This window comes from Schistocerca cancellata, chromosome 8 (genome assembly GCF_023864275.1).
Source record: "Schistocerca cancellata isolate TAMUIC-IGC-003103 chromosome 8, iqSchCanc2.1, whole genome shotgun sequence".
Taxonomy (NCBI): Eukaryota; Metazoa; Arthropoda; class Insecta; order Orthoptera; family Acrididae; genus Schistocerca; species Schistocerca cancellata.
This window is the reverse complement of record NC_064633.1, coordinates 362,244,404-362,270,749: the sequence shown is the minus strand read 5'-3', so window position 1 is coordinate 362,270,749 and position 26,346 is coordinate 362,244,404.

The following is a 26,346-nucleotide window of genomic DNA, read 5'->3' as shown; positions in this document are numbered from 1 at the left end:
AGTGACTACAAGATTATTCAGACAAAATTTCTAACTGGTGTGATGAATGGCAGTTAGTTCTGAATGCAGAAGAAGCAAGATAATGTGGATGAGTAGGGAAAACAAATCCGTAACTTCGGTTACAGTATTAGTAGAGTCCTGCTTGGCACAGTCATGTCGTTTAAATGTTTGGGCTTAACGCTGCAAAGCGATAAGGAATGGAACGTGCATCTGAGGATTGTGGTAGGGAAGGGGAATGGTCGACTTTGGTTTATTGGGAAAGTTTGGTTCATCTAGAAAGGAAACCGCATACAGGACTCTAGTGTGACCTATTCCTGAGTGCTGCTCACCTGTTTGGGATCCGCACAAGGTCGAGTTAAAGGAAGACATTGAAGCAATTGAGAGGTGAGTTACTAGATTTGTTACCGTTAGGTTCAAACAACATGCAAATATTGCAGAGATACTTCGGGAACTCAAATGGGAATCCCTGGAGGGAAGGCGACGGTATTTTCGACAAAATTTAGAGAACCGTCATCTGAAGCTGACTGCAGAACGGTTCTACTGCCGCCAACGTATATTTCGCATAAGAACCAAGAAGATAAGGCATGAGAAATTAGAGCTCATACACAGATATATAGACAGTCATTTCTCCCTCTCTCTATTTGCAAGTGGAACAGGAAAGGAAATGACTAGCAGTGGTGCAGTTTACCCTCTGCCACGCACCGTACGGTGGCTTGCCGAGTATGTGAGTAGATGTAGAAATACGCATGATGGCATTGGGGGGAAATTTATAAAAATCTAATTAAACAGCCAATCACAGCTCAGTATATTAAAAACTAAACTCCGTCCGAACAGGCCTTAAAGGCGAAACGGTATCGACCGACCGCCGTGTCATCCTCAGACCATAGGCGTCACCGGATGCGGATGTGGAGGAACGTGTGATCAGCAGACCCCTCTCCCGGCCGTTGTCACTTTTCGTGAGCGGAGCCGCTACTTCCTAATCAAGTAGCTCCTCAATTGGCCTCCCAAGGACTGTGAGCAAGCCACTTGCCAACAGCGCTCGGCAGACCGGACGATCACGCACCCAAGTCCTAGCCAAGGCCGATAGCGCTTAACGGCGGTGATCTGACGGGAACAGGTGTTACGGCTGCTGCAAGGCCGTTGGCAGCTCAGTATTTTACCAGTCATTAAAACAAACAGCCAATCTGAGCCCAATATTTTACCAGCCGTTAAAATGAAATAGTCAATCACAGCGTATTTTACCGAACATTAAAACAAAACAAGCAGTCTGTATATAGCTGCCATGTTGAAAAGTATCCGAACGATTTGAATTTTGCGCTGTGTTCACAAATATTCCAACGATCTAAATTATTATCAGAATATGTAAAGATATTTACAATACTACAGTTTTTCCACATCAAAAAACAACCAAATGTAATATGTCATCAGTAAATTCCATCTTCATCTCTGTCTCTCACTCACTCTCTCTCTCACTCTCACTCTTTCTTTCTTTCTGTGAGTTTCACTTTAATTTATGAAAACAGAGTGGCACACTCTGTATGAGATCAGGACGCTGACTGATTGATCAGATAATGCCATGAGATAGAAAACCTTTAAGTGCATACATTGTCATTTCACAAGGGTTAGCTCAAGTGTGACAAACGCTATAAGGTGCGAGGTTAATGATTCACATATTAAACTGAAGAAAATTTGGTTCGCTGGCGTTAGGCTAAGGGCGACTTGCAGTCTTCTTGTTTCTTGTTTCGTGTTATGAAATACTGGTCGTCTATTGACGTGCAAACATCTTACTTGCCCTTTGATCGACGTTCATACTCTGTATGTAGGACACTCCCGGCATTACTACCACAGCCATTGTGGCTTAATAGAACGAAGTACTGATGGCAGAGAAAACGTCTGGCTCGTTGTTTGCTCATTTTCAGTATGCATTATTTAAGGTACTTTTTCACGTATAAGGCTAATATAACGTTACGCGCTATACCCTGCTATGTTTCCTGTAGCACAAAGTATGGCTTCCTTTCTTGTTACTGTATTTCGTTAAATTATAAAGGGTGATAGGTTATTAAACGAACAAGACGTAGGTGTGTGCAATGCTTCGCTACGATTCTGCTTTCCCACTATTTCAAGGCACTACCAGGTTAGCTAAAGGAAAGTATTGTCTCCCCGACCCAACCTGTACTATTCGGTTACATAGTTTTTACTAAAGGATCTTTACTCTGTTGTGTGGAAAGTAGTACGCCTTTGCCAACAGTATATGGCGACTCTCTGTGTTTAACTGGCGATCTATCATATATTAAACCTTCATTGACTCGTACATTAACGTCATTTTTTTATTTTATAAGGTAATATCTTAATGTTGTACGAATTAATAATTATTTTCTTTGGTGGCTGTAGATTCTTTGTTTCATGGCACACCAGAAGACACGGTAACATAATATATTCCAAGGAAAAAAGAACAAAAGAAAATGACGCATCACGAAGGAATTATCCGAATGGGACGAAAATCGGTAGATGTGGCGTACATGTACAGGCAAACAAACGATTACAGTTTCAGAAAAACTGGATGATTTATTCAAGAGAACGAGTTTCACAAACTGAGCAAGTCAATAACGCGTTGGTCCATCTCTGGCCCTCATGCAAGCTGTTATTCGGCTTGGCACTGATTGATTGAGTTGTTGGATGTCCTACTGAGGGAAATGTTGCCAAATTCTGTCCAACTGGCGCGTTAGATCGCCAATATCCCGAGCTAGTTTGAGAGCTCTGCCCATAATGCTGTAAACGTTCTCAATCGTGGAGAGCCCGGCGACCTTGTTGGTCAAGTTACGATTAGCAAGCACGAATACATGCTGCAGAATCTCTTGCCGTGTGCGGGCCGGCATCATCTTGCTGAAAGGTAAGCCCAGGATGGCCTTCCACGAATGGCAACAAGACGGGGCGTCGTATATCGTCGATGTACCACTGTAAGGGTGCCTCGAATAACATCCAAAAGGTTCTGCTGGGAAAAGAAATGGTACCCAAGACCATCATTCCTGGTGGTGAGGTCGTTCGGCAGTCGACAGTCAGGGTGGTGTCCCACCACTCGCTGGTCGTCGGGGCTCATTTCGAAGCAAGACTCACCAATGCTACTCCAGTCAATGAGATTCCAGGCCGAAGACGTGTATGGAGTCGTCCCTGACTGTCGCCAACCACACGACCTGACAGCCAGGAGTGAAGGTCCTGAGTCTCATTTCTTTTCACAGGAGGACTCCTCTGGTTGTTATCTACGACACCCTTACAGCATAGTGGTCCGTCAACAATATTCTACGCTCTGTTAGGGTGTCCTTCATGGCAAGCCATCCTGGGCTTACCTTTCAGCAAGATAATGCCCGCTCGCACATGGCGAGAGTTTCTACTGCGTGTCTTCGTGCTTGCCAAACCTTACTTTGGCCAGCAAGGTCGCCAGATCTGTTCCGAATTGAGAACTTTCGGAGCGTTCTGGGCTCTAATCCAGCTCGGGGTTTTGACGATCTAATGCGCCAGTTGGACAGAATTTGGCACGATATCCCTCAGAAGGACATCCAACAAGACTATCAGTCAGTGCCAAGTCGAATAACTGCTTGCAAAAGGCTTGCTCAATTTGTGAAGTTCTTTCTCTTGAATAAATCGTTAAATTTTATCAGAAATGTCTGTATATGTGTATCACAGCTACCAATTTCCGTGCCATTCGGACAATTCCTTCGTGGTGCGTCTTATTTTTCCTTACGGTTTATTTCGATAGTGTGTAGTACAATAGTGTGTATTGCGATAAGTTGAATTTCTATTCCATTTATAATGAACACGCGAAACAAGTTTCTACCATCTTCTTTGATTTGTATGTTCACAACTGTAATAAATGAAGTCAGTTAGTTGCTGGTGGATCAATGCGGCCACGATATCCGGCGGCTTGCCGCCTCGGTGTTACGGCCGGTGAAACGTACCAGGCTGAAAAACAGACTTAAAATGAATTGCATGTTGGTAAGCTTTCACCACAAAAGGAAGTGTACAATTGATGAAGTTTTGTATTAACTGAGGGGCTCTTACTTGGATGATTTCGGTCTACAACGAGATGTTTGTTTTCAGCGAGCTAATGTGTACCTATTGCGATCATCAGGATTTTTTCGGCTAGAAACTCGAGCCTTATGGAGAGCGGCAGTGACGTCATCTCCTGTGTCCGGACCACCGACCCACCATTAGCCGCGGCTAGACAGTCATGCTGCCTTTCACATACATCTGTTACTCGCTGATAAATACAGACCGAATTTTTATGTAATACCAGTACGCAAAACTTTGACATTTATGTAATAAAATGTATCAGATATGTAAAATGGTTGGTTTGTGGGATTGAAGGGACCAGACTGTCAGATAAGTACGAAAATATTTAATAGCACTTAAATGTTTTATTAAACTTTTAACATAATTTCAACTGAAATAAGCTTCTGATTACCTTAACATGTATTACCTTAACAAGCACCTGAACGTACTAAAAACACGAAAAAAACATCAAAACGGTACACATTATATTACCTTAGTTTTATTTTGAAAGTCTATACTGCACTACTAAGCGAAAATTATTTTCGATCACATCACCTTTCCCTTAATTATGAAGGTACCCACCCTTATTTTTAAATCTGAAGCACAATGAACAATCAGGAGCTTCTAATTTTGTGCATTCGTATGAAGTCGACAGTCAGGAAGAGAATTTTTAAAGGAGAAAAGTGATCTCTCCACATCACAAGACGTTGAAGAAGCAAGTTTTAGGACTCAACCACTGAGTATATTGCAGAAAGTAATAAAAGTTCAGTATCTTGGATTTCTTGCCAAAACAGCGGCGAACTTATTGACTCGTCTTTGCCCAGTATCACCTCTAATAGCAGTCAGCTTGCATTTGACATTCCGAAACTGAAATGCGGTAGGGAGCTAGTGTTGTGTGGAATCGTACTGAGCCACAGAGGAAGACGGCATTGCAGTTCCTTCTCTAAATCCTCGCTCAAACGAAAAAATGGCTGACATCGAAATAAGTGTCCAAGGAATAGAAAAGCAACTGAAATCACTCAACAGAGGAAAGTCCACAGGACCTGACGGGATACCAATTCGATTCGACACAGAGTACGCGAAAGAACTTGCCCGTCTTCTAACAGCCGTGTACCGCAAGTCTCTAGAGGAACGGAAGGTTCCAAATGATTGGAAAAGAGCACAGGTAGTCCCAGTCTTCAAGAAGGGTCGTCGAGCAGATGCGCAAAAATATAGACCTATATCTGTCGATCTGTTGTAGAATTTTAGAACATGTTTTTTGCTCGAGTATCATGTCGTTTCTGGAAACCCAGATTCTACTCTGTAGGAATCAACATGGATTCCGGAAACAGCGATCGTGTGAGACCCAACTCGCTTTATTTGTTCATGAGACCCAGAAAATATTAGATACAGGCTCCCAGGTAGATGCCATTTTCCTTGACTTCCCGAAGGCGTTCGATGCAGTTCCGCACTGTCGCCTGATAAACAAAGTAAGAGCCTACGAAATATCAGACCAGCTGTGTGGCTGGATTGAAGAGTTTTTAGCAAACAGAACACAGCATGTTGTTATCAGTGGAAAGACGTCTACAGACGTTAAAGTAACCTCTGGCGTGCCACAGGGGAGTGTTATAGGACCATTGCTTTTCACAATATATATAAATGACCTAGTAGATAGTGTCGGAAGTTCCATGCGGCTTTTCGCGGATGATGCTGTAGTATACAGAGAAGTTGCAGCATTAGAAAATTGCAGCGAAATGCAGGAAGATCTGCAGCGGATAGGCACTTGGTGCAGGGAGTGGCAACTGACTCTTAACATAGACAAATGTAATGTATTGCGAATACATAGAAAGAAGGATCCTTTATTGTATGATTATATGATAGCAGAACTAACACTAGTAGCAGTTACTTCTGTAAAATATCTGGGAGTATGCGTACGGAACGATCTGAAGTGCAATGATCATATAAAGTTAATTGTTGGTAAGGCGGGTACCAGGTTGAGATTCATTGGGAGAGTCCTTAGAAAATGTAGTCCATCAACAAAGGAGGTGGCTTACAAAACACTCGTTCGACCTATACTTGAGTATTGCTCATCAGTGTGGGATCCGTACCAGGTCGGGTTGACGGAGGAGATAGAGAAGATCCAAAGAAGAGCGGCGCGTTTCGTCATAGGGTTATTTGGTAAGCGCAGATGTTTAGCAAACTCAAGTGGCAGACTCTGGAAGAGAGGCGCTCTGCATCGCGGTGTAGCTTGCTGTCCAGGTTTCGAGAGGGTGCGTTTCTGGATGAGGTATCGAATTTATTTCTTCCCCCTACTTATACCTCCCGAGGAGATCACGAATGTAAAATTAGAGAGATTAGAGCGCGCACGGAGGCTTTCCGGCAGTCGTTCTTCCCGCGAACCATACGCGACTGGAACAGGAAAGGGAGGTAATGACAGTGGTACGTAAAGTGCGGAGTATAAATGCAGATGTAGATGTATTTATTAACGTTTCGAAAAACACTAATGAACTTATTTTTAAAAAGCAAAAATCCAAGAATAACATTAACAAATTGCCTCCAGTATTGAAAAGACTAAATTTCAATAACACAACTGACAGCAAACACCTCAAAACGGCAACAGTACAAAATCACTTTCTTTTAGTAAGGAATATTAAATTAAGTAAAAATACATTTACACTTCAAACAGCAAAACATATGATCAAATGAATATGTCAGAAATATTAATTATCAGCTATTGCCAGTAATTATCGAAACGCCATTGCCTTCGAAGTAACCAAAATGACTGGCAAATGTGGTTCAAATTTATGATGATAGATGAGGTGGCAGAGGCAACGGCATAGCAATAATTCCCGCTTCTCTACTAACATAGGACGGCGGTTGCCGCTAGCACAATACTAGAAACCTTCATTAAAAATTTCAGTCATGGTACACAGGCATCTTTAACTAGACCACAGTTAACATGAGGTACAATCACTTATCCTGTAAAACAGAGACAACTCGTTAATTATTTAGTAAAAAACAGGAAATGTAGGAAAGTACGAAAGCTATACAGGAAACTGACTTGACTACTGAGCCATAAAATTTTTCTGTAGTTCTTTTTTGGTAGATGCAAACAATTTAGTAAACATTTCGAGCTCTTGATACTAGCCAACAGGTAAATATAGACATGCCTCAGAAATAAGGTAGTTAGATTAAACGATTTTCACTGACTAGAAAGTACAATTCGTAAATCAGAAGAATTACATCTGCATTCTATACCCTTTGATTCTAAAATCAGTTTGGAATAGTGACAACCACAAGCCCCCATAGATTTAGCAAGTAGTACCTGGGAAAACTTTCATAAATAACACATTTATATGTATTACAACTTGCAACCAGGATACGGTGTCAAAATAGCCACCACGCGACACCAAGTGGCGTGCACACTAATCGGATGCTCACCGTGATTTCTCATAAAATCCAGCGCTCATTGACAAATAAATGCTTGTTCAGAGAGCACTGAGAGAACGATGTAACGAAGATTACTCGCAGTCGGAAACCCACGAGTATCATCCAACAGACGCCACCGCTTCCACTACTTGCAAAGGGCAGACCGGAGTCCAACCCAGCACCACAATGGACACAAACTGCTTGCAATTTGAATTGCAGAGGACACGCCGAATTCTGTGCGTCCAGCCGAAGTAGCTTTTAACGAGCAATGTTCACGGCTATGACCAACATTCGGCCCCACCAAACCAGCAGTAAGCAAAAGCACCACTCTTGCCAAGGGGCCATGGCAGACGCTTGGCCACAAAAGCATGCCGCCTCACTTGCGCTCTTCGCCGCCCGTGTCACTCTCCTTTTTCTCCAGGACGCCGCAGCCCTTAACTACCCCCTCCCCCGACCTGCCCGCTACCAGCGACAGTAACGCTCCATGTGCTCTTGTGGCCAATGGGATTCCAAATCCGCGGGAATTACGCGAAATTAAAAGCGAGCTCACGGCACAGAAACATTTCTAATGTTTCCTGCAAAGGCAGCCTGACACATCCTGACTCCTTAAAGCTACTGCCAAGGAAGCCAAAGTTGCTGTGGATGTACGCCAGAGCGTTTTCGATTTTATATTCAATGAAAGCACTTTTTCCTCTAGTGCTAAAACTACAGATTCTCTCACAAATGAATCAGTCACACATTTCACGGCTTGAAAAACCGACAACTTGAATCCATGTACTCCGATTCATTAGGACAGACTAAGTCTGATCGTGTGGTCTGTGAAGTCCCTAGGTATTACAATTACGAACAATTTAAATTGGAAGGAACACATAGAAAATGTTGTGGGGAAGGCTAACCAAAGACTGCGTTTTATTGGCAGTACACTTAGAAAATGTAACAGACCTCCTGGCCGTCTGAGGTGGCCGAGCGGTTCTAGGCGCTACAGACTAGGACAGCGCGACCGCTACGGTCGCAGGTTCGAATCCTGTCTCGGGCATGGATGTGTGTGATGTCCTTAGGTTAGTTAGGTTTAAGTACTTCTAAGTTATAGGGGACTGATGACCCAAGTCTCATAGTGCTTAGAGCCATTTCAACCATTTTTAACAGACCTACTGCCTACACTACGCTTGTCCGCCCTCTTTTAGAATACTGCTGCTCGGTGTGGGATCCTTACCAGATAGGACTGACGGAGTATATCGAAAAAGTTCAAAGAAAGGCAGCACGTTTTGTATTATCGCGAAACATGGGAGAGAGTGTCACAGAAATGATACAGGATTTGGGCTGGCAATCGTTAAAAGAAAGGCGTTTTTCGTTGCAACGGAATCTTCTCTCGAAATTCCAATCGCCAACTTTCTCCTCCGAATGCGAAAATATTTTGTTGACACCGACCTACACAGGGAGGAACGATCACCACGACAAAATAAGGGAAATCAGGGCTCGTACTGAAAGATATAGGTGTTCATTCTTTCCACGTGCTATACGAGATTGGAATAACAGAGAATTGTGAAGGTGGTCGATGAACCCTCTGCCAACACTTAAAGGTGATTTGCAGAGTATCCGTGTAGATGTAGATGTAGATGTAAGTGGCAATACTAGGTTCGGCAGCAGTTCCTTATAGAGTGACACACAATTTGGGGTTTTGAGAAAAACATTCTTGGTCTATTAAATTATTTCATTCACTTTTGGCTACCATGCACTACTTCGGTGACAGTTGCAGTGCATGGGCCAGGCAAGTGAAGGGGATTATATGCGGATAGAACAAGCAAAGGGCCGTCTGCACGCATGCCACATCATCTGAGTACATAAGAGAACTTTTTCTTTTTGAATTCTCTCAGGAAACTGCACTTTAAGACAGTCTTTCACAAGAAGAGCTACTGTTGAATGACTTGTATGCTCCAGCACTTTGCAGGAAATTAGTAATGGCATTGAGGGTTCTTCTCCGCCGAATTTGACAATAACGAAATTGACAATGAAACGTTCACATGCATCGATTTTTCCCCGATGGCCATCCATTTGTACCGTAAAGCGCCGCACACTTTCCAGAGTTCCTGGTAACAAAAATAGAAATAGTTTTTCATTAACATTTCTAGAAACGCGTGAAATTCAGGCGCTTGAAGTCTGAACCATCGAATGTTCGCAGCAATAATAGCAGAGCTAATGTCATGAAAAAAAAAAAAAACATTTATGGAGTTTGAAGTCCTTTGGATCTGCGTCGGTAACACTTTCTTTATAGTCAATCGCACTATTTTGTTCTTTGCGCTACAAATCAGTATGTATTGCTAAGATGGGACTTCACAGACCACACGATCAGATTATTGGACACTCGTCTTAGAACAATCTCCCCACAAGAAGGGAAAGTGTCGTCCATCGTAATCCAAGATCTTACTTAAGATGATAATTTTGAAGCAACAGAAGACATCATGAACATAAACAATCATGAACTCTGAAGTAGTACCATTTTGCAAACTTTTCTTGGTGCATACAATACGTAGTTCTTCTTCTTCAGTATAAGTTGCTAGTAGTCGGCAAACTTCAGGCTGTTAGTCTTATTTGACTCACTGGCAATCTCGACAGCACACAAAACCCTATACTACACACAATAATGGCTGAGACAATGCTACACACACTGTTGTTATCATATCGGATTTGCTTCTGAAAAATGAAAAGTCAGATCTTAGATAATTAACTTGGCGCACGTCCTGTGTAATCCAGATCAAAGTACAATTAACTATGTTTTATTCCACTATCATGTATTTTTAAAGGTAATTTACTTCCTGTCTTCAACTTTTATGGTAGATCTGATTTAGATATCTCACTAACAAGCGGCTTACTGAAGTTAATTAGAGTGAAAAAGCAGTAATACTTAATTTTATTTAGCATAAAGTTATAATGTATAAAACATACACTCCTGGAAATTGAAATAAGAACACCGTGAATTCATTGTCCCAGGAAGGGGAAACTTTATTGACACATTCCTGGGGTCAGATACATCACATGATCACACTGACAGAACCACAGGCACATAGACACAGGCAACAGAGCATGCACAATGTCGGCACTAGTACAGTGTATATCCACCTTTCGCAGCAATGCAGGCTGCTATTCTCCCATGGAGACGATCGTAGAGATGCTGGATGTAGTCCTGTGGGACGGCTTGCCATGCCATTTCCACTTGGCGCCTCAGTTGGACCAGCGTTCGTGCTGGACGTGCAGACCGCGTGAGACGACGCTTCATCCAGTCCCAAACATGCTCAATGGGGGACAGATCCGGAGATCTTGCTGGCCAGGGTAGTTGACTTACACCTTCTAGAGCACGTTGGGTGGCACGGGATACATGCGGACGTGCATTGTCCTGTTGGAACAGCAAGTTCCCTTGCTGGTCTAGGAATGGTAGAACGATGGGTTCGATGACGGTTTGGATGTACCGTGCACTATTCAGTGTCCCCTCGACGATCACCAGCGGTGTACGGCCAGTGTAGATCGCTCCCCACACCATGATGCCGGGTGTTAGCCCTGTGTGCCTCGGTCGTATGCAGTCCTGATTGTGGCGCTCACCTGCACGGCGCCAAACACGCATACGACCATCATTGGCACCAAGGCAGAAGCGACTCTCATCGCTGAAGACGACACGTCTCCATTCGTCCCTCCATTCACGCCTGTCGCGACACCACTGGAGGCGGGCTGCACGATGTTGGGGCGTGAGCGGAAGACGGCCTAACGGTGTGCGGGACCGTAGCTCAGCTTCATGGAGACGGTTGCGAATGGTCCTCGCCGATACCCCAGGAGCAACAGTGTCCCTAATTTGCTGGGAAGTGGCGGTGCGGTCCCCTACGGCACTGCGTAGGATCCTACGGTCTTGGCGTGCATCCGTGCGTTGCTGCGGTCCGGTCCCAGGTCGACGGGCACGTGCACCTTCCGCCGACCACTGGCGACAACATCGATGTACTGTGGAGACCTCACGCCCCACGCGTTGAGCAATTCGGCGGTACGTCCACCCGGCCTCCCGCATGCCCACTATACGCCCTCGCTCAAAGTCCGTCAACTGCACATACGGTTCACGTCCACGCTGTCGCGGCATGCTACCAGTGTTAAAGACTGCGATGGAGCTCCGTATGCCACGGCAAACTGGCTGACACTGACGGCGGCGGTGCACAAATGCTGCGCAGCTAGCGCCATTCGACGGCCAACACCGCGGTTCCTGGTGTGTCCGCTGTGCCGTGCGTGTGATCATTGCTTGTACAGCCCTCTCGCAGTGTCCGGAGCAAGTATGTTGGGTCTGACACACCGGTGTCAATGTGTTCTTTTTTCCATTTCCAGGAGTGTATAATTATAGTTAAATACGTAAAAATTGTAACCATAAAATATACCAATGCTGCCAACATAATTCGTGGACACCAGCACTTTTCACCCACAGAGGAATAAAGAAAAGAAATGTGTAAACACAAACTGATTATTTTCACACTCAGTAATAGTGACATTTGGTACTATGAGAAAATGCTTGTAGCTTGCTGTGCCCACACTATCTACAAGTATACCAAACGAGATGGAGATGATTCTTGTAGAAGTTTGATTCTGTGTTGAACAGTAGGGCTTTCCCTGCAATTCGTCTATACATAGCTGCGACACACTACACCCAATAGCACATGGTAATGTAGCAGGTGGCACCACTGCCATGGCTGCATGTATTAGACTACCGTCACAGTGAACTATGTATGCCATCAAGCTTATGTGGCATGATTCAGCCCTTGTATCACAGACACCTATGCTGAAGACATGCTATAAGATAATAGCCAGACACATATGCTTGATTTTATGAGGCTACTCTGAAATGTTTCAGAAGAAATTTGGACTTTGAGTATTTCATAAGATATGGGAATATCGATGGAAATTGAAGAAATTATGTACTGCACAGTGAAGAATACATAACACTTCACAGTGTATATCTACAAGTTTCAGCAAAAATTGTTGCTAAATGCCCCCAAAACTGTAACAAATTGCTCAAAAATTGCAACAACTTGCCCCAAACAGAAACATGATGACAAGCCCTAACGCAGTCTGCTTGATAAACAATCCAAGATGACGATCATGAAGGTATTTGTGCCGTCACCATGGTTATAAATTTAGAATTCAAGATGGTAATCCATAACGTCGTCGATGAATTCAGAATCCAAGATGGCTATGCAGAATTATGGACCTTGGGTTATGGAACAGTGTTAGCAGTCCAAATTAGTAGTCCCAACTTCCATGGCACTACCCTTACCACTCATCTTCAGCGTCCAGGCTTACTAACCATCAAGTGTTTCCACCAATTGTGCTGCGTAGACCATAGTTAAAGGATGATCACCATCATGAAGTATCAGCAGAGAACTGCCATTTCCACACAGAAAAAAAATTACTAACATAGTTGGAAGGACTAACCCATTCGTCTCTCTCAATGGTCATTGTTATTATACATTATGTATATCCATGTATATGTGATTTAATGGTTTTCTTCTACTTCTCCCACAGCCCAACCAATTCCTCATGTGGGTGTCTGATACATTTGAGCAACAGCAGAAGTCAAGCCAGCATGCAGATAGGGAGTACTGATGCAGCATCTGAGACGCTGGAGTAGAAATCAATTCAGCATGTAGAACCGTTTCCAGACTTTGAGTTTCCACTATATCCTGTGTCAGCACTACTCGTCGAGCTTCAGAAAGTCGTTTAAGAATAGTGTGTGTTTAGTATGTGTGTGTGTGTGTTTTGGCTTTACAGGCACTAAACGGAAAGTTTATCAACGCCCTGACATGTTAAAAGAGACCAATGTGGATAAAATCGCTGAAATTGTTGGACGCATTGAGGATGAAACCTAAAAGAACGTCATTTACGCACTTACTACCACCTCACTGGCGTTGACTCACATAGTCACTCTACTTCATACCTCAGCTCTACGGAGAAAGTGTGAAAGCTTCTAATCCAGGGAATAAAACACAAACAAAACGAAGTAAGAGCTAAAACAATGGCACAGGCAAATACGACCGGCAGACCATTTATCAAAAACATGGGTGAGCCAGTCAGCTTGCTAACACACTGAGACTGTCTCCCTATAATCTTGGGAATAATGTTGTACAATTCACAAAACTTCAAAACTCTGACCATATTCCGTGTAAAGTCACTTAAAATAGAGGGCAGGTCTGTCGGCAAATCTGTCGCTACTCGCTGGTCTGAAAATAAAAGTCTATCTATATCCGGATCCCGCTCCAGCTACTGCCGGGTCTGGGTGCTGACGAGTCCTCTCCATTTGGCTCGGTCCTCCCACCACTTTTCTTCCTCCACTTGCTGCCAGGTCACACTTCTCCTTTCCACAGATATTCTCACTCCCATTTTCCACCGTGTTCTTGGGCGCCCTCTAGGTCTTTTTCCATCCATCTTTAGTTCTTCCACAATTTTGGGGAGTCTCTGCCCATGCATCCTCTTAACATGCCCATACCATCTTAATTTTTTTTTTCAATTTCTTCTCTCATACTTTCTTGTTTAAGGTCCTTTCTAATGTCTACATTCCTTACTCTGTCTATTCTTGGTTTTGCCTTAACTGCTCTGAGAAATTTCATTTCCCCTGCTTGCAGTCTGCTCCAATCCCTTTCTGTCATTGTCCACGTTTCTCCACCACAGGTGACACTAGGGAAGTAATAATTCTTGTACATAAGGAGTTTTGCTTTTTCTGAAACTTCCTTATTCCAAATCAGGTGTTTTATCGTTTGCTAGAAATTGCCTCCCTTCTGTAACCTCCTATTAATTTCGTTGGTTATTCTTCCAACCATAGATATTTCACTTCCTAAATAAGTGAAGCTTTATACCACTTTGAGGGGTTCTCCATTCAAGGTAATATTCCCGTTGATTCCTTTCTCTCTTCCAAATACCATTACTTCACTTTTATCTGTATTTATTTTTAATCCATACCTTTTCATTATTTCCTTCCACGCATCAAGTAGTAACTGTACATATACCTCTTTATATATTAACATATCATCTGCAAAAATCAGCTTTTTGTCTTTTTCTTTTACTATATCTTTAACTGACCTATTCATTTCCTCCATCACAACACTAAAAAATGCAGAAGATAGAATACTTCCTTTCTTAAGTCCTTGTCTTATTTCGAAGTATTCAGAGTTCCCCAATGGTGTTCTAATTCTACAATTGTGTCCTCTGAACATTGTCTTTATTACATTAATGTATCCATCTTCTATATCTATCCTTTTGTTTCTTCCCAGAGTCTTTCCCTGTTAACTGAGTCATATGCCTTTTCTATGTCTATGAAAACCATTATCACCCTTTTGTTATATTTCCAACTTTTTTCCAACATTTGACGGATAGAAAATATCAGGTCGATCGTGCTTCTTCCTTCCCTAAACCCATGCTGTTCTTCACTCATTTCCTTTTCTATCTTTTCACTTATTAGATTTAGCAAAATTCTTTCAAAAATCTTGGCTGTATGTCTCATAAGGGTTATTCCTCTGTAGTTTTTACAAAGTCTTTTATTGCCTTTTTTGAAGATGGGAACAATGTCTCCTCTTCTCTAATCGTCAGGTATTGTACTATTTCTCAACACACTTGATAGTACTCTATACAGCGACTGCATTCCCACTGGACCTGCTGCTCTTATCATGTTCACTGATACTTCATCCGGCCCTGGGGCTTTCCCCCCATTCATCTTCTTCACAGCTATTTCCATTTCTTACAGTGTAATTTGTCTTAATGCTGCTTCCCAACTTCTCTCAATTTCTCCATTATTTGTTGTTTCCTCGTGTACCTGCTCCTCAGCGTTTAACAGTTTCTTAAAATGTTCTTTCCAGAGATATTTTCTATTCCCTGGATCTTCAACCATGGTACCGTCCACCGTCCTTTGTCTCCATCTTTACTGGTACTTGAGAACCTTCCTTTTATTTTTCATCATTTTATAGAACATTTTCTTATTGCTCTTCACATCAAATAAAACGTAATATAATAAAATGTAACGCACAGCGATCTATACACCACATGCACCACTTGTTGCAGGGTCCTCTGCAAAGCAAGAAGACGTGCATCATAGGGCTGTGGCGTATGGGAGGACGAGTAAGGAGAAGCTCGTCCCGTCGACATGGCTGGAAGGAGGTACGCCATGGCTGCCTTGTCGGTTTTGCTAGACGGAGCTTATTGTCTATCACTTCCGGCCACTCACCCAACCATCAACGCAAGATTCTGTATGTCAACAGCGAGGCTATAGCTTGCAGCGGGATAACACAGCGAACTATCTACCGATCACGACATGCCTCCCTAGCGGCTACATCCGCTCTTTCATTCCTCGCAAAACACATGTGCCCTGGGACCCTCAGAAAGACACCTTCCTCCCCAACCATTGCAGTTGGAGGCGGGCGTCCTGGACAGTCTGGACTACTTTATCTGCTGGATACTAGCAATGTAGACAGTGAATGGCACTCAGAGAATCGGAACAGACAAGGAATTAAGCGCTTGAATCACATTTCATCTGATCCAGTGCCCACAAGATAGTAAATAATTCTGTGTCGAAGATAGTGAAGTCTTGAGGTAGTCGGACCTTGAGGACACGATCAAGGAAAACAACAGAGCCACCTACAGAGTCCCCCTGTTTCAACCCGTCTGTAAAGACAGCTGTGGAGTCGTGCTGCTCATTTAAAATGTCATAAAATAATGTACTGAAAACATATATAGGAGTGCCCCTGCAGTAACCAGGGGGCAGATGGTCAGAATCTTGGATTAGGGGTTGTACTTGCTCCACGCTGGGTGACTGCAGCGCATGCTGCATGCAGATCCCAAATGGCCTTGCTGCTCGTGGACAATTGGAGAAAAGGCGTTCCAGAGGCAGAGCTGTGAGGCTTACATGTCTGACGCACCATGAGGAATTGCCGTCGGATTGTAAGTGAGAATTCACCAGCCTTAGAACAGAGACTAGTTTGCAGTTGGTCCTGTAAGCTCCCATGGCCAGTCTAATTCCCTCATGACGGATAGCGTCAATGATCTTCACATAAGACTGCCTCGTCGATCCACATGCTTTGCACCCATAGCCTAGCCATTAACGCACAAAAGCCCTAAAAAATCGGAGCAGGCGCCCACTTTCTGCTCCCCAAGACCTGTAGCTCAGGCACTGCATAATATTCAATGCCTACAGGGTTCTGGTTTTTTGGTTTCTCAGCTGTGGAAGCCATGATAATTTGGAGACAAAAACGAAGCCCAGAAACCTCACTGTCTTCAAAATGTAGAATTGTATCCCTCATATGCAATTAGGTAAATTAAAAATGAGAGCTATTAACATACACATACTTATCTGCAGAAAACTGAAAACCTGTCTTTTCAGCCCACTCCTCTTACGTCCTCACTGTAAGATGCAACTGATGAGTTGATGCTGCAACACAAGAGGAGGAACAGAAAACAGCAAGCTCGCCCTCAAATAAGGAGCATTATACAGGGCCCCTTACTGTACATGTGATACTGTTTATGGCCATGGCAAAGAGGGTAACACTTAAAACACTGCCCTGAGGGGCACCATTCTCTTGCTCAAAATGGTCCGACAGCGTGTCACCAACGCGGGATCTAAAATACCGCTTAGACAGGAAAGGCCATGTGAAGATGGGGAGGTCGCCACGAAATCCCCATTGATGAAGTTGCGTCAGAATACGGTGTATCTAAGTGGCATCGTGCAACTTACTGATGTCAAAGAAGATACTTATCCAGCGATGTTTACAAAGGCAAGCTTGCTGAATGACTGTCTCTAGCAGGGTCAGGTTGTCGACTATAGACCGGAATTTCTGGAATTCACGACTAAGGAGTTGCCTGATCGCTAACAATCAGATCAGATGGCAGTTAACCATTCGCTCCAATGTTTTCTGATACAGCTTGTTAAGGCGATACTCCAGTAACTACTGGGATATATGTGGTCCTTTTCTGGGTTGAAGGTAAGGATCAACATTGCCTCTCTTCAAGAGTTGAGAAAGTAACCTGTCTGCCATATCAAATGAAAACATTCGAGCAGGATTTCCTTTGACGCTGTAAGCAAATGTCGAAGCATGCAGTACTGGATTTGCTCGTGGTCAAGTGCAGTATCATGTCTCTTAAAAAGTGCCGATTCCAGGTCCCACATGGAGAAAGGGTAGTTGTAAGACTTAGAATTATTGGATCTTAAGTCCAATTTGTTCCTCTCTACATTCGCAAAGTGATAGTCAAACGCCAGATTCTGGCTGGCACTGGTGGTAGTCTTTGAAAAATGCTTTGGCATGATGTGCAGAAAGAGAGGTTGATGGCTGAGAAAGTAGCAGCACAGAAATGGGTGGAAGTACTTGTGTTGAGGAGCACAGCTCATGAGATGTTAGGAGGCTCTCCAGAATCTCACCCTAAGGGCAAGTTGAGGTCGAGCTACAAAGAAATGATGTGGATTGAATCTTCCCAGCAGGAGAAGTAGTCAGGCTAGTTGTTCCATAAGACCTGTGAGAGCCTCAGAGTCTGTTACATGCTGCTGAGATAAATACAGCGAGCAAACTGTGATCTTCTGACATACGAATCTCAGCTGCAAATATTTGCAGGTCAGTAGCCAGGTGAAGAACAGAAGAGTGGAGTACATTATCGACAAACACAGCGACCCCTCCCTTGGTCCTTTCTCCAGTCAGGTCATCTTTGCTGTAGAGTGTATAGCCCCACACTATAGGGGCATCAGACGCTTTATAATTGGTTCCCTGCAAACAGAAGCAAATGGGGTGCTCCTGTACTAGGAGTTTCAATTCCACCACGTGTGCCCTGACCTATTAATGTTCTGTAGGATGGGAGCCATCTGTGACAGGGGTAGCGCTTCCAACTTGACTCTCTGCTGGAGAGGGGAACCTGCTGTGGGAGGCTCAGTCTTGGGGCGAGTCGATTGTCCCAGTCCAACATCTAGGCCCATCGCCTCTGGATAAGATTCGAGAGAGACATTAGAGAGGATGACATCGACATCGTCGGACCGTGTACTTTCTGTCTCCATTGGTGGCGATTCCTTGCATTTGGCTTTAATTTTTGGTCTGAGGCGGCTTCAAAGACAACCGAGAAGTGGGAGTAACAGCACTGGACGGTGGATGAGACTGAATCTTTGGAGGGGCAAGGATCTCTCAATGTCAGCAACCATGGCCTCTTTTGAAGTTCTGGGAGAATGGCCAGGATTCGAAATAACTGCAGCAGCTCAAGTGCAGTGACAAACGCAGGTACTAGTGCTGACGCCAGCAACCTCCGTTTGTGTAGTAGCATCAGCTTTCAGCACAGGCTGTTTAAGGACTGAAGCAAAGGAGGTAGCGAACGTTGGGGACAGTAAGGCCTTATACATCTTTTTAGACTCTCCATGCGAGATGTGCTTTGTAGTCTTAAGCTCTTGTGTCTTCCATCATTCATGATACATGCTGCAGTTCCGACTCTTGGCAGGATGAGCCCCAGAGAACTTCACACCTCAAAGATGATGAACAAGAGATTCCTTCATCGGTCGCCTTTCCACATTTGACACGAGGCCCTTCTCTGTGACACCCAAGAGTAGTATGACCAAAGTACTGGCCTTTCAAAGAGCGCATTGGCTTGAAGGCATAAGGCTGCATGCTTAGGCGAAGGAAACCTGCTTTAACGTGCTCAGGAAGTTTTGTGCAACTGAACGACAGGATAAATAAGTCGGTTTTTACAAGATCCCCATTACCCTCTTCATGATGTTTTGCACAGCGATAATCGTACTGGAGCACACTCGTTCTTCAGTTCCTCCTTGGGAATGTCCACCAGATCCCTGCACATCACAACACCTCTGCTGTAATTCAAGGTGAGGTGTAGTTGAGTTTCGACAGCATATTCTCCAAGGCACTAAGTTTTCTGGAGGTTCTTAACTTGTTGGGAACTAGATGTTGCTTCCAACAGTGACCGATTACACATCACTTGACTGATTTCATAATGCCATTAATGCCCTCGAAGCGTATTTGAATATAGGAAGGCGAAACTTTCTCGAAACTATCTTCTTTCCTTTTAGCTACTAAAAATATTAACTACCAGTATGTTTTCTGTTACTACAGACAAAACTTTCGGAAGGAACTCATGAGTCAGAAGAACTGGCTTCACAAGTGCTCTTTTTTTATTGGGTGTTAGTGCCTACCAGCGGCCCACCCTTACTGCTGGGAGGGGAAGCAGATAATTTCGAGGGTTCCATCTCGGACCCACGAGCAGCTAGTTGAATAAAAGTCCACCTAGACAGAGCCCCGTGTGCCTCGGTAAGTCTTGCACAACTGAGGTGCGGTAGGATCCCCAGAGGCTCTCTGATAATGAAGCCGTGCATCTCATCGGCACGCAGCACATTTTGGGACTGAGGGTTTTTTTATTCGTGTTCCAGGCAAATCTCCCTGTAACACACAACGATCCACCACTGCCCCTCACAGTGGTTGCTGAAGCATTCCCAGAGCTTACGGTGGCAGAGGACTGGTGGCACTTGCCAGTCACCAGCTCAGGAGCCCTGGGGTCGCCAATCCCATACCAGCAAATGAATGCTAAGCCCACGAGGGCAAGAATGCTGTTGTGAAGCACTACCTATCAATTGACTGCCAGTGGAGTGAAGTGCGTTGGTTTAGCATTTGACTTAGACTTCGAAGTTGTTTTAGAAATAGATAATGTTTGGCGAGATACAAAAGGTGTAGTTCAGTGGTAAGGAGTGGGATCAACTGTGCAATAAGCTGAAATACATAGAGGACTGCGTGATAACAGAACAGAATTCGCTCCATTGAGACATCAATATTTTCATCAGCAACAATGAATCCATCGTTAATATCTTTGAGAGTGATACGATGAGGTTAACATCAGAAGACCCAACACAGTTTTTTTTATTTATGGAGAGTTGGAACGCCCATCTCGACAATGTTAATTTTAGTGACCTGGCTTCCCTGTATTTCAGAAACCACTGTAGCTGTTGACATGACACTTTTAGAGTACATTAAACTGTATGTTCTGAATCTACTGAACTTCAATAATTGCATTTCAGCCACTGCTTTGGGAAATACAGTTAAAATTTTGTGTATTTTTTGTACAGTATCCTAAATAATTTTATTTATACATAACATTATGTTGTTCTTTTACTTCAGTAGACTCAGGATATGTATGTTATTACTGCCCGAAGATTTAAATACTCTACTCGAAGTGGTTTCTGAGGTTTAGGGAAAAATGCAATAGAAAATGTAAATTTTCAGGAACTGCTTCTAAAGTTTCAAAAGACTGTAAATCACTTAATATTGCTTAATTTTTTTTATTTTTAGACACTCAGAGGCACCCTGCACCATACCGTATATCATCCTCTTGATCTTTTTCCAAGTTTTTTGTTCTGGACTCCTTAGTGACCAACTTTGCTGCATACTCTTCTTTATCAATGCAAACTTTGTCCATCCGATCAAGTTCTCTGATATAGTTTGCTCCAGGGTAGTTCCCCTATGGTGTAGCATTTTCACCCTACCAATGTTTCCAATATTAAAAGCAATAACAGCATCACTGACCCCCCACTTCAGTGTCTTCATTTCAAGAGAAACATTTTTGGAAAGCGATTATTGATTATTGAATGACTCATTGGGATTTTGAGTCTGACCATGCAGACACTTCTCCAGCAATTCAGGATTTGTCAGATCTCTGTAAATAGGTTTTATGATATTCATGACTGCTGCTGTGATTGGATGTTTATGACTGTATGAACTGTTTGAGTACTGGGCATTGTGGTAATTGCACCGTGAATCAGGTCCAGGAGGGCAAAGGCAGTGAACTGGTTTTTTATTAGTTGCCAGTGTGTGGAACAATGTAGCCCATATTGCCTGATTCATTTTCAACAAATCCTTAGTATTATGTCTAATGGCCATCCCATAATACTGCTGTAGCCCATCAATCATTTTGTCTGTCAGCCTGCCTCTTATTGTTTCAAGCAAACTTTGTTTCAACTTCCTCAACCTAGTACCCATCCTCTTCTGGACATGGCCAATACATTCCAGTTTTGTGATAATCTTTCCACCATAAGGTTGAGCGGCTATTATAATGTTATATGCTTTTGAGTCTCCATCACCTAAGAACTTAGTGTAACACTCCCCTTTCGTTCACAGATCGACTAAAAATTTCAGTAGCTGCAGAGGCCTACTTCATATCTTCTGTCATAGATATGCCTTTCTTCATTCCCTGATTTACACTTATAACAGTGTTTGACTGAAATCTGGAAATCTATTACCTTTTCAGTATCCACAATGGTCACCATTGCAACAGAATTCTTAAAACAGTAGCTGCGCTTCTGCCAAGTGCTATCAAAAGCTACTGGTATGTAGTCATACCAGCATTTATTTCAACAGCTTCGTTTGTGATACCCTTCACTGTCTCACATGCAACGGATTCCACAGCAGCTCCAACAAATCCTGCATACTTTTCGGTTTTACAAGGTGGGCGTGGCATGTTCATCACGGCATACATTGTTTCTGCTGCAGTGTATACTTTGCCAATAGCTTTCCATCCATAAAACCACCCAACATTTACTTCAAAATAATTATCTTTACACTTATCAGAATTCCAAAATGAATGAGTATATTTACAACTGGCACAATTAATAATAAGTTCCCTAGCTAGTTCATTTGGCGCCTCACTGTCTGCATGTAAACTAACTGGCACTCCACATATTTTACAACACACACATTCACATAACACACTTGTTAGGATGTGTAAATCTATCAGAATATAACCTAACCTACCATTTACATCACTTTCGTTTTGAGAAAACTGTGTATCACAACGTTTAATTTTAATCTTCGAAGCACTAATGGGCGTTTATCTAGATACTGACGAATTTTCTTGTATTTCATTGTCTGTAACTTCACACGCCATATGTTGAACACAATGTTTCCCTTTATTCGAAAATCTACTACCATGAAACCCACGTTTCTTAAAAACACTTCGTTTCGGCGTCATGCTTTGCTTTTTGAGAGACTCGTCGCTTTCCCTCGGAAAAATGTTAAAATTTCGACGTACTGCGCGTGTTTATACTATGAAACGATACGATACTGTTTTTGACAGTGCTACCAATACAAACACGTAGCTTAACCTTTATTACCGAGCAATCTACAGCCTTCTATATAAAAAATTTACCGATTTTATTAGATTCTGAAGTAATGCACGTAAAATTTTTAACATTTTCAATCAATTTAGATTATATTTAAAAAAATAAAATAAACTACTTCCCATGTGAGTTTATAAGTGATAATTCGGAAAATTGCAAATTTCATAATGAGATAAAAATGTGAAAAAATGTTTTTTTCGGTTCTAACTCCCCTTAAAGCGTCCAAGTGTCATGCACATGCGTGGCTTGTATGCTGCAGTATGGATCGCTATACAGAGACTAAGTCTACGGCGACCATACACTATGTGATCAAAAGCATCCGGACACCTGGCTGAAAATGACAAGTTCGTGGCGCCCAACATCGGTAAAGCAAGAATTCAATATGATTTTGGCCCACTCTTAGCCTTGATGACAGCTTCTACTCTCGCAGGCCTATGTTCAATGAGGTGCTGGAAGGTTTCTTGGGGAAAGGGAACCTATTCTTCACAGAGTGCTGCACAGAAGAGCGGTATCGATGTCGGTCGGTGAGGCCTGTCACGAAGTCGGTGTTCCAAAACATCCCAAAGGTGTTCTGTAGGATTCAGGTTAGGTCTCGGTGCAGGGCATTCCATTACAGAGATGTTATTGTCGTGTAACGACTACGCCACAGGCCGTGATGATGAACACGTACTCGATTGTGTTGAAAGAAGCAATCGCCATCCCCGAATTGCTCTTCAACAGTGGGAAGCAAGAAGGTGCTGAAAACATCAATGTAGGCCTGTGCTGTGATAGTGCCACGCAAAACAACAAGGGGTGCAAGCCCCCTCCATGAAAACACGACCACACCATAACACCACCACCACACTACACACGCTGGCAGATGACGTTCACCGGGTATACGCCTTACCCACACCCTGCCATCGGATCGCCACATTGTGTACCGAGATACGTTACTCCATATAACGTTATTCCAAAGTTCAGCCGTCCAATGTTTACACTCCTTACGCCATGCGAGGCGTCGTTTGGCATTTACTGGCGTGATGTGTGGTTTATGAGCACCCACTCGACCATGAAATATAGTTTTCTCACTTCCTGCCTAACTGTCATAGTACTTGCAGTGGATCCTGATGCAGTTTCGAATTCTTGTATGATAGTCTGGTTAAATGTCTGCCTATTACACATTACGACCGTCTTCAACTGTCGGCGGTGTCTGTCAGTCGACAGGCGAGGTCGGCCTGTACTCTTTTGTGCTGTACGTGTCCCTTCACGTTTCCATTTCACTATCACATCGGAAACAGTGGATCTAGGGATGTTTAAGAGTTTGGAAAACTCGCGTACAGACATATGGCACAAGTGACACCCAATCACCTGAGGACGTGCGAAGTCCGTGAGTTCTGCGGAGCGCCCCATTCTGCTCTCTCACGATGTCTAATGACTATTGAGGTTGCTGATATGGAGTACCTGGCAGTAGGTGGCAGCACAATGCCCTCATATGAAAAACGTATGTTTTGGGGGGTGTCCGGATATTTTTGATTACATAGTGTACGTTAAGCCTCTATACTATGATGTTGGCAAGTATGTCAGCCAGTGGTACTCCTACAAACAGAAATGTCGTAACAGCTGAGTTTACAGATGGCATACCTGAATCTGTTAGGGCTCCAGTTGGTCTGCGTGCAACGCAAGTTGAATTCAAAGCGTATAAGAATAGTTATATGGAAAATATTGTCAAGTCATGGATAGGGCTGATGTAGTAAAAAGAGACTGACAAAATTTTAACAAAAGTTGTTTATTTTCCACAGTCCTCAAAGTACAGAAAACTATATTAACAATGTATACAACTTTTATCAAAATATTTAAAATAATGAATCCTATATTTTACCGGTATTAACATGTTTTACTCCAGCAAACATATATCCGGTGAGACTAAAAAGCTCAGCTATCAGAGAGGTTGCCTTAGTAATTCACACATTTTCAATGTCAGAGAGACTTCACAATCCAGTTGTTGCTTTGTCGAAGAGACTTAGCACGTTTTTACAAGAGATGAAACTTAACAGTTCAGATGTTGCATTCATTGATACTGAATTTATTAGGTGGAAAAATGCAGTCGCGATGGGAAAGAGGGAGGACTCTCTCCCTTCCATAAACGTCTTGCACGGTTCACATTTTGTATGTAACACTGTTTTCGGTGTGTGATAGACAGTGCTGCAACTGGTAAAAATGGAGTTCAAAAACTTTATTAACTCGAGAAAAATGCATTAGATAAAAAAATCCAGATATGTTCAGTAATTGCGAGAAAAGGTTGAAAGAAGTTTGTCCTCTCACCTTTCACTAACGAAATGCCTATTTGCAAGAATTATTTCACAGCAAGTGCTCAAAAATGTCACTGCTCCACTTCTATGTACTCTTTTATCCGCACATGGAATGATTTGATACAAGTATTTCCAATGTAATCTTCTAATACGCATTGAGTCACGTTTTCATGCATTGTTGGCATGTCATGATTTCACTCTTCAGGTACCCCCACAAAAAAAGTAAGAAGAAGAAAGATTGGCGATCTTGCCGGTCAAAACACTGGATTGCCTCTTCTGATCCACCAATGATCGTACAAGATATCTAATACTTCCCATGCATCTACAGAATAATGTGCTGGACAGCCATCATGTTGAAATCAGTTTGTGTCGCAAGTCCTAGGTAAGGTCTGTAGGTATACTCGAAGATCGTCCTACAAGAATGTTCGACATTTATCGACAATTAAGGTGGCATCGATAACGAATGGACCAATGAGTCTGTCACAAATTATTCCTCACCAGTCATTCACATTTCACGGACCCTGATGTTCGATGTAGGTTTTCCACATTCTATTAATGTATGTTGTATCGAATAAGCGTACTATCGTTTGTGAAGGTAGATTTGTCGGAGAACAATACTCGAGCAAAGAAATTGGGCTCTCTCTGTATTTGCTGAACTGAACAAAGGCAAAATGTGACCCAGTTCTGGAAATCATTGCCATGAACTTATTTATGGAGAGAAGTAAGAAACGGATGATGTTTTCTACGGTTCAGAATTCAGCAAACGGTAGTCTGACTTATGCCCGATTCGCGACATAATTGCCGCGTCCTAATTATGAGTCACTGCGACTAATATCGAAATTTCGTTATTTTCTCAAGAAACTGTTCTTCAACGGTTCCTTTTCCATGGCAGTGTCGAGCTACTGAGCGTCTCTCCTGCAGAGTCTTCCACTGGAGTTTGTCTATCATCTCCGTAACGCTTTCGCGATTACTAAATGATCCTGTAGCGAAGCGCGCTGCTCTCCGTTGGGTCTTCTCTGTCTCTTCTATCAACCCTATCTGGTACGGATCCCACACTGGTGAGCAGTATTCAAGCAGTGGGCGAACAAGTGTACTGTAACCTAATTCCTTTGTTTTCGGATTGCATTTCCTTAGGATTCTTCCAATGAATCTCAGTCTGGCATGTGCTTTACCGACGATCAATTTTATATGATCATTCCATTTTAAATCAGTCCTAATGCGTACTCCCAAATAATTTATGGAATTAACTGCTTCCAGTTGTTGACCTACTATACTGTAGCTAAATGATAAGGGATCATTCTTTCTATGTATTCGCAGCACATTACACTTGTCTACATTGAGATTCAATTGCCATTCCCCGCACCATGCGTCAATTCGTTGCAGATCCTCCTGCATTTCAGTACAATTTTCCATTGTTACAACCTCTCGATATACCACAGCGTGATTCGAAAC